This window comes from Haemaphysalis longicornis, unplaced genomic scaffold (genome assembly GCF_048455015.1).
Source record: "Haemaphysalis longicornis isolate Haplotype H1 unplaced genomic scaffold, Haemaphysalis longicornis Haplotype H1 scaffold_2, whole genome shotgun sequence".
In the NCBI taxonomy this organism is placed as follows: domain Eukaryota; kingdom Metazoa; phylum Arthropoda; class Arachnida; order Ixodida; family Ixodidae; genus Haemaphysalis; species Haemaphysalis longicornis.
This window is the reverse complement of record NW_027526295.1, coordinates 106403818-106412651: the sequence shown is the minus strand read 5'-3', so window position 1 is coordinate 106412651 and position 8834 is coordinate 106403818. Positions and strand designations below refer to the sequence as shown.

Genomic DNA, 8834 nt, shown 5'->3' with positions numbered 1-8834 from the left:
AGCTCCGGCACTAGTAACTGCCCCAACTCTGACAATACGGCCGATAATGTCACTACGACTGTAATAAATGCTTCGACTACTGCACCCCAAACAGTTCAGTTAAACCACTGTACTAATATTTTTCCCTCGCCTGCCGTCACAAAAGAAAACCTTACCGGGAATGTAATGAACCTTTCAAGCATAACCCTCTCCCCAGCTCAGATGAACGTCTTGTCAAAGGGCCTAAACTTTTGCCCGGCTACTGGTGGTTTTGATGAATTTCAACTTTTTAAGGACTTAGATAACTTCGCCAGAAACATGAGGCTACGAGAATACTTCTACGATCACCCCGCGACGGAAGAAGCCCGCAGAACCCTACCTAGCTATAAGCACTGGACCCCTCCCACACAGCGTGATAGTTGCCTCGACATGTACATCAAAGCTGTCCAACGCGATGTGCGAAAAGCATACCAAACACAAAATTCTTTCCGCCACAACATGACTACCAACGAAAAGAAAGCCCTAGAGGAACTCGCAAGCTGTCCCGACATAATTATTAAACCTGCCGACAAGGGAGGCGCAATCGTAATCCTTGACAAAACCGACTATGTTAACGAGGCCAATAAGCAACTATCAGTATCGACGTTCTATAAAGCACTACCCAATGATCCCACTCAAGATTATAAGCAAATTGTCAAAGATAAACTTGCTGAGCTTGTTAAAAATAAAACAATAAATGAAACCACGGCTCGTTCCCTGATCCCCTTAAGCCCAGTAGCCGGTAAATTCTATCTTCTCCCAAAGATTCACAAGGTGAACAACCCAGGGCGCCCCATTGTTTCTGGAATTGGCACTGTTACCGAAAACCTCTCGCGCTATGTGGATAATCTCATTTGCGACATTCCGCCCAGCTTTCCCTCCTTCATTAAGGATACCAATGACTTTCTCTCAGACATCTCAAAAATTGAAATTCCTGATAACTGCCTTCTAGTCACCCTTGATGTTGCGTCACTGTATACTAACATCCCCCATGAAGATGGCATCGCCGCTGTATCCCTTGCGTATGAGCAGTCATCGTGCGACAAACCTATCGATTCTTCTGCTCTCCAAACATTCCTTAGGCTTATTCTTGAACTTAACAATTTTGAGTTCGACGGAGTTCATTACGTGCAAGTCAGCGGAACGTCAATGGGAACTCGAATCGGACCTAACTACGCTAATATCTTTATGGCTCACCTCGAATCAAACTTTCTTGACACCCAAAATTTAAAGCCAATGTACTATAAAAGGTATATTGATGACATATTCATGATCTGGCAACACGGTGAGGCGGAACTCCTCACCTTCATTGAGGCATTTAATCTAGCCCATCCTAGTATTTCCCTTGCTCATTCCTATTCGGAACACAGTGTAAACTTTCTGGACGTCACCGTTACTACCTTCCAAGGTCGGCTTCAAACTAAACTGTATAGAAAACCGACAGACACGCGGCAGTATTTGCACTTCCGAAGTAGCCATGTCAGACACTGCAAGACAGCAATACCTTACAGCCAAGCCCACCGATTTAGGAGAATTTGCTCAAACCAAGCCGACTTTGACTCAAACTGTCGAGAACTCAAGACCTCCCTCCTGAATAAAAAATACCCGGAAAAAGTTATCGACGACGCTATTGTGCGAGCCAACCAATTAGACCGTAACGAAATCTGTAAGAAAAAAGCCCCGAACGGGAACCCGCAAACTAACTTAGTTTTAACCCACTCATCCTCCGCTCCAAGAGTGTCAACCGTGCTAAAAAAACATCACAATATCCTAATGCAAAGTGACCGCTTAAAAAGCATATTCCCCGAACCACCACGCGTTGTCTACCGGCGTAATAAGAATTTAGGGGACTTTCTTACTAACTCTCGTATCAACCGACCGGCAACTACTGGCTGCATGCCCTGCAATAAACCCCGATGTAAAGTATGCCCACACATGACCACTACACAGCGCGCCACCAGCACGGCTTCAGACTACTACGTAAATATAAAAGGTAACTTTAACTGTGACTCCGCTAATGTCGAATATCTTCTAGAGTGCACTGTTTGTAGGCAACAATATATCGGCCAAACTGAAACGCCCTTCCGAATACGGTTCAATAATCACCGCTCTCATGCAAAAAGCTGCCCTTATTTGCCCCTGTCAAGACATGTGAACAGTCCCGGGCATGCATTTGATCATCTTAAAGCAACGATTTTAGAATCCGCCTTCAAAACGCACCACGACCGCGAGGTTCGGGAATCTTATCTCATTTATAAGTTTGGGTCAGCCACACTTGGAATTAATGAAAGTTACGGAAAATTAACGTGCTTATCCCTCGAATAAACTTAGCGGCTTCATAATTTTTATAACTATGTTCATTATTCCTACCCTCGAGTTTGCCATCAGAATTCGCAGAAACTCTCCTAATACAGCAGCTTTGTTAGCTTAATGCGGCTCAACAATGCCATTTGTCCGGGAGAAGGAGGCCTCGTTCCCACCACCACTTAAGAATGTTTAACTCTTTGTGATCTATTCATGTTTAACCTTTTGTGACCCTACCTATTTCCTGTTCGATTGCTAGCTTCTGTGAAATGCTCTTTTGTGCACCCTATCTATTCTCTTCATCCGCGGGGGGCACACCCATCTTCGCTTTCCCTAGAACCAGTCTCCCCAGCCACTGAATACCTTGCTGTATACTCTTCCCTTTCTTTACAAACCGCGGTTGACCATTTTCCCCCATTGTCTGAACTTGCAACCCGCGCGGCATACGTTGACCCGTCATGGTGCAACCTTGAACGCTGCATTGTTAACACGACCCCTTTTTTTCTCTCTCTTGCTCCCCCCCCCCCCTTTTTTTTTTTTTTTTGTTGGTTGATGTTGTAACGTAGGCGTAGCCTGACTGTATGCACACTCTCCATTTGCGAAACATTTTCCATTCCTTCTTACAGTTTTATGCAAACCTATATAAGAAATGTGTTCAATGTTTGCGACACCACAATCATGTAACTTTACTCTGATGAAGGCAAGTCCCATTGCCGCTACGTAAGTAAACATTGTTTGTTATTGTTCTTGCTGTGTATCCAACTCTTTACTTATACTATTTCTGCGCGCTTTGTGAGTTTATCTTTCTCTAGATTAATATATATATATATATATATATATATATATATATATATATATATATATATATATATATATTGGCCTCGAGGACATACCGTGGCGCCACCTACGAGTGACGTCACTTGTAGGACGCCGAATCGTGTTGTCGTCTGCTACAACACATTTCCCGTGCGTATGCGGAAGCGTGTTTTTTTGTTGTGGCCGCCGTCTCGCCCGCTCCCTGTGGATTTGATGCAAATTACCAAAAAAGTTGTCTGTAAACCAAATAATTCGGGCAAGCAATCAGCGACTCGCTTGTTCCCGGTGACACCGCCGCGTTTAGGTAGTTGCTACCATCGCGACCCACAGCTCTTACATACGCAGCCAGATAACGCCAAGGACGATGCAACTGATGCCGAGAAAAGTACGCTGTAAATTCATTATGAAATACTTGTGACGGGACATGTGTGTGCAAGCAAACACCTTGTAACAGCGACGGAAACGCGTCGCTCACTTATGATCTCACCGCGCGAACTGCTCGTATTGCCTGATAAATGAATGACGCGAGAACGGTGATCAGATTGCTTCGCCGCACATGCATAAAAGTATTGTTATGGTCTGCAGTTCGGCTTAATCAGTGCATATTTCCCCTACGACGATGTTTTTATAGCCATGCCCGGATTTGATTAACGATCACTGCCGTAGCCTGTACTCTGCACGGCTGATGTTTACTTTTCGCGAATTGTCCGCAATGTATGAACGGTATGAACGCGAGTTTTTAACGCCTTCGAGCGGGTTCGGACAAGGCTATATTTAGTTTTCATTAGGTGCTCGGCGTGGTAATTTATAATTGCAGCGTGTTTTGTATGTTTACACTAAGCCGGCATTTCTCAAGCATCAATTTCGAAACTCACGACTGCTCACAGAAACGAGGCTGCGTACGAGGCGAAACACGTCGTTAATGATTTCGGGTAATGGGGATATTTAGAATAGGAGAACCGAGCGTTGGGGGCCCCCAAGAAGTTAGAGGAACCCAAACGCAACACGCGCGTGCGCGACGGGAGGGCCTTCGCCAACAGCTCGCAGCCGGCTTCGGATGCACGTAATCGGATTGGCGTCGCAGCAGATATTTCATCGCCGTTAGAGTTGCGAGTGACAGTCCCTAACAGAACGTTTCATCGCGCTGGGAACTCTGTAAGCGCGGTGATCTCCGTTGAAGCGATCGACGATCAAGATACCTGCACGGCCTCGGCCGATTCTTGCGCGCAGCATAGCCTTCATTCGGCCGCTCGCCGCACCGTGCGTGAACGGGCCCGCGCTGCCGGGACCGACCTCCGCGGCCGGTCGGCGTAAATCGCGGCAGATATTTGAGCATCGCTATGAAAACCAGAGCTGATGACACTACCTATCAGAATTTTTCATCACACCAACATCTACTTTCACCAATCTGGAACTTCTTTTCCACGCCTTGTGTGATTTTAAAAAGCGGCGACAAGTTGTTGCTGCCGCGACCTGCGTCGGTTCGAGCCGCACCGTCGGCTGTGCGGGCAGGCACGGCGGGTGCGTGTGCATCTGCGAGCAGTTAACGCTTCACGATTTCCTGCTTTATACATTTCTTGCAAACAAGGATAATCTAGAAACTTCACTCGGCGATCATCGTAGTCCACATTGTTGATCGGGGAAACAAGCCGCTGCTTTCGCTTCGGTCGCATGCGTATTACACCACCACGCTCATGGTGTTTGCGGATAATCTACCACAGTTGATACGGTTATACAGTTACCATTAGGTCGAAATGCGCTTGACGCACTGAGAATTAACTTCAAACGAAGGAAATTAACACGAAAATACTTTTAGAACGCGCTTCCTAAGCGAAGTGCCACGCGCTGAAAGCCAACTACGCAGCAAGATAGGAACGGTGATCCTACAAGTGACGTCAAAACGATCGCAGCGCCGGCCTCTCCAGTGGTGGGCCTCGCGGCCAATATATAGTGAATCAGAAAATGGGAAATGATGGGCAGTGAAATAAAACAGAAAATAAGGGTTGGCAATCAAGAAAACCTCGGAAAGCAAAGAGGAGGTTGTGGTGAGTCATAGAAAGAGATGAAGAATTTTTTGAGTCGAAAAGAAAGTGGTGAAAAAATGCCCGCCGGGTGGGATCCGAACCCACGACCTCCAGAATACCGGTCTGGTGCGATAACCACTACGCTACCGGCGGGGCTGTTTCCCCAGCACTTTCTCAGGTATTTATGTTAAGGTATTTTTGTTTCCTGCACTTGGGGGTGGTAGCCAGCGCCACTCGGACTACTCGGGGTGAAGGGGACCTTCTTTTTAACCCCCGGGCCGCCGTGACTCGAGTGTCTAGGACATGTCGAGAGTGGTCGACCAGCGTTGAACCCTATATATATATATATATATATATATATATATATATATATATATATATATATATATATATATATATATATATATATATATATATATACTGTAAAGGAGACTGTCGACATTCCAATGGGAGGCTGTACTCCTTTATTCGCGAACGAGGCGTCAGCACGGAAGGGGCAAGCCAAAACCACCAGCTTTACGCGAGGCTGACAATGAAGGATAGCGCCCTCTTCCTCAGTCGTCATCGGGTGCATTTTCACGCAGGGGGATTTGCCCGTTGTGCCGATGAACATCACAGTTATCATAGGCACAACAAGCTTACAACAATACCCCCGGTAGAAAGGGGAGCCCTCCTGGCGACCTACGTGGAACACAAGACGAGCAAATCATAATATGGCTTTAGCCTCTGGACGTGAGCGACCACGACGTCTGCGGTCCGAGGTGGACATTACGGGTTCAACAGCATATAGTTTACACGTGACGTTTCTTCCAGTAATCGGTAATGCCCTTGATATTCCGAAAGAAATTTCTGAGAAAGATCGGGAGCCAGGCATGGTACCGAAAGCATGACCAGTGATCCCTTCGTAAATATTGGAGATGTAACGAAGTCATCGGACGCGTGTTTTGGCGTTCCAATGTAAATCGTCGGGCTAGCTGCCAACATTCCTCGGCGTCTCGAGCGATGTCAGACAGTGGTGCATACTCGGAGGCGTCAGGTCGGTACGGAAGCACTGTATCCAGCGTGCAAGAGGGCTCACTTCCGTAAAGTGAATAAACGGCGAGAATCGTGATGTCGCCGGCGTAGCCTTATTATAACCATACGTCATGAAAATAATAACAAGTTCCTAGCTAGAGTGTTACAATGAGACGTGCATGACGATCATAACCCCAAGAGTATGGTTAATCCTTTCGGTCAGGCCGGTAGTCTGCGCGTGTTAGGACGTGCTCTTCCAGTGAACCACGTGGAACTGGGTTAGAAGGGCCTCCACAACTCCCGATAAAAAGACGGAACATCTCTCGCTTTGTAGTTGGCGACGAGCACCGTGACAAAGAACAAAACGGCGTAGAAGGAAAAACGCGACGTCTCGAGCCGAGGCGGCAAGTAGCGCAGCCGTTTCGGCATACCGCGTTAAGTTATCAACGACGACGATGATCCAGCGGTTACCGCCGGTTGTACTTGGGAATGGGCCGTAGAAATCGATGCCTACCCGTTCGAAAGGCTGCGCTGGGCAGGGAAAGGGATGGAGTGGTCCACTGGCGCACTGAGGAGGAGACTTCCGCGTTGGGAGCAGTCTGGGCAAGATCGAACAAACATGGCGACAAAGGTATTCATGCCGCGCCAGTAGTACCGTAGTCGGAGGCGCTCGTAGGTTTTAAGGATTCCAGTGTGAGCACTATGCGCATCGGTGTCACATGTAGCACAAATGTCCTAGCGCAAGTGGCGAGGAATACACGAGTCGCAGTTTTCGACCTTTGGGGAAGTGGTTCCGGGGATATGGAAGCTGGTCACGAGCAGTGCAGTGGGCAGCTTGACGGCGTAGTGATCGGGGCACAGGAGCTGCCCGTGAGTGCGACAAATATTCTAGGATCGAAGAAATTCAAGGGTATTTGCTCTGCTCAGCAACCATGTCCGTTATGGCGAGAGAGGTCAGGCTGTGGTCTGCTGTGAACAAGCTATCGACATCCTACGCAAGCGGAGATCGAGAACGAACGTCAGCGTTAGTCGGCGTTAGTACACAGCACGGTTATCATACTCTTGAAGGCGGAGGGCCCAGCGGCCAAGACGACCGGCGGGATCCTTCAGCGACGACAACCAACACAGAGCATGATGATCCGTTACGACGTTGAAGGGGCGACCGTACAGGTAAGGACGAAATTTGCTGACTGCTCATGCAATAGCCAAGCATTCTTTCTCTGTTACGGAGCAGTTTACTTCAGCCTTCGTCAGTGTACGGCTCGTGTAACTCACCACATATTCAACAAAACTGTCCTTTCGTTGTGCGAGTACGGCACCTAAGCAAACACCACTTGCATCAGCGTGAATCTCAGTGGGCGCATTCGGGTCAAAGTGCGCAGTACCGGTGGTAACGTAAGGACCCGACGTAACGTTAAGAAAGCGGTTTCACACTCCGGGGACCATTTGACAATATCTTTACTCCCGCCGAGCAGCTGTGTGCGAGGCGCGATGATGGAGGCAAAGTTTCCTACAAAGCGGAGAAAATACGAAAACACAGGCCGATGAAGCTGCGTAGTTCATTCAGCGTGGTTGGCTTCAAAAACTCCGACACGGCGCGAAGTATTCCTAAGTCGGGGAGGACACCGTCTTTCGCAACAACGTGTCCCAAAAATTGTATTTGCGAGCAGCGGAGCGGCACTTTTTAAGGTTCAACTGCAGGCCAGCGGAGGCAAGGCATGTTAGCACTTGTTCAAGGCGTGTGAGATGGGTTTCAAAATCATGTGAAAACACGACTATGCCGTGAAGTAGCACAGACACATTTTCCATTTTAAGCCACGCAGTACGTTGTCCATCATTCATTGGGATATGGCGGGCGCATTACAGAGCCCGAACGGCGTGATATTGAACTCGTAAAGGCCGTCGGGAGTTGTAAAAGCCGTACTTGAACGATCAGCGTCGGCCATGGGTACTTACCAACACCCGGATTTCAAGTCTAATGACGAGAAAAACTCGGCTCCCTGCAGGCAGTCGAGGACGTCGTCTATGCGAGGCAGTAGGTAAGCGTCCTTGCGCGTGATTTTGTTCAAGCGACGGTAATCCACACAGAATCTCATACAGCCGTCCTTTTTTTAACAAGAACTACAGGACAGGTCCAACGACTCATGGATGGTCGAATGACGTTGCGTTTCAGCATGTGCGCTGCCTGTTCTGCAATGACTAGCCGTTCTGTAGAGAACACGCGGTACGGTCGCTGTCGCAACGACGCGTGCGTGCCGGTGTCGATCGCATGACACACCATCGACGTGCGGCCCAAAACGATGTCGCAGCAGTCGAATTAAGAAGTGAAGCGGTGTAGAAGAGCAGTAGTTCGTCACATCTGGCCGAAGGAAGGTCATCGTCAACGGCGCTTATCAAAATGGTCGCATCGGGTGGAGAATGAAGACTAAGTGCGGTGACATGGACTAGCGTGGATTCCACGAATACATTGACAACGAGATCGGGTGCGCTTCCACTGCAACCCCAATGTACTCGCAGCGGAAAAGTGTGGTAGGGAACGAAGTCGGGTTTCAAATAAGCATGGTGCTGGAAACAGATGCAATATCAAGGACGGCGAGCACATATCAAGGACGGCGAACCCTTTGCGAGCACAAATAAGACGGATGGTGCGAAGGCGAC

General features: G+C 48.2%; 1 non-coding gene across 1 annotated transcript; it reads right to left on the bottom strand.

The window, feature by feature from the left end:
* Positions 1 to 5242: 5242 nt before the first annotated feature.
* On the bottom strand, positions 5243 to 5315 carry Trnat-ggu (transfer RNA threonine (anticodon GGU)). The gene has a single exon. It is a non-coding gene; the product is annotated as a tRNA-Thr (tRNA).
* Positions 5316 to 8834: the final 3519 nt, after the last annotated feature.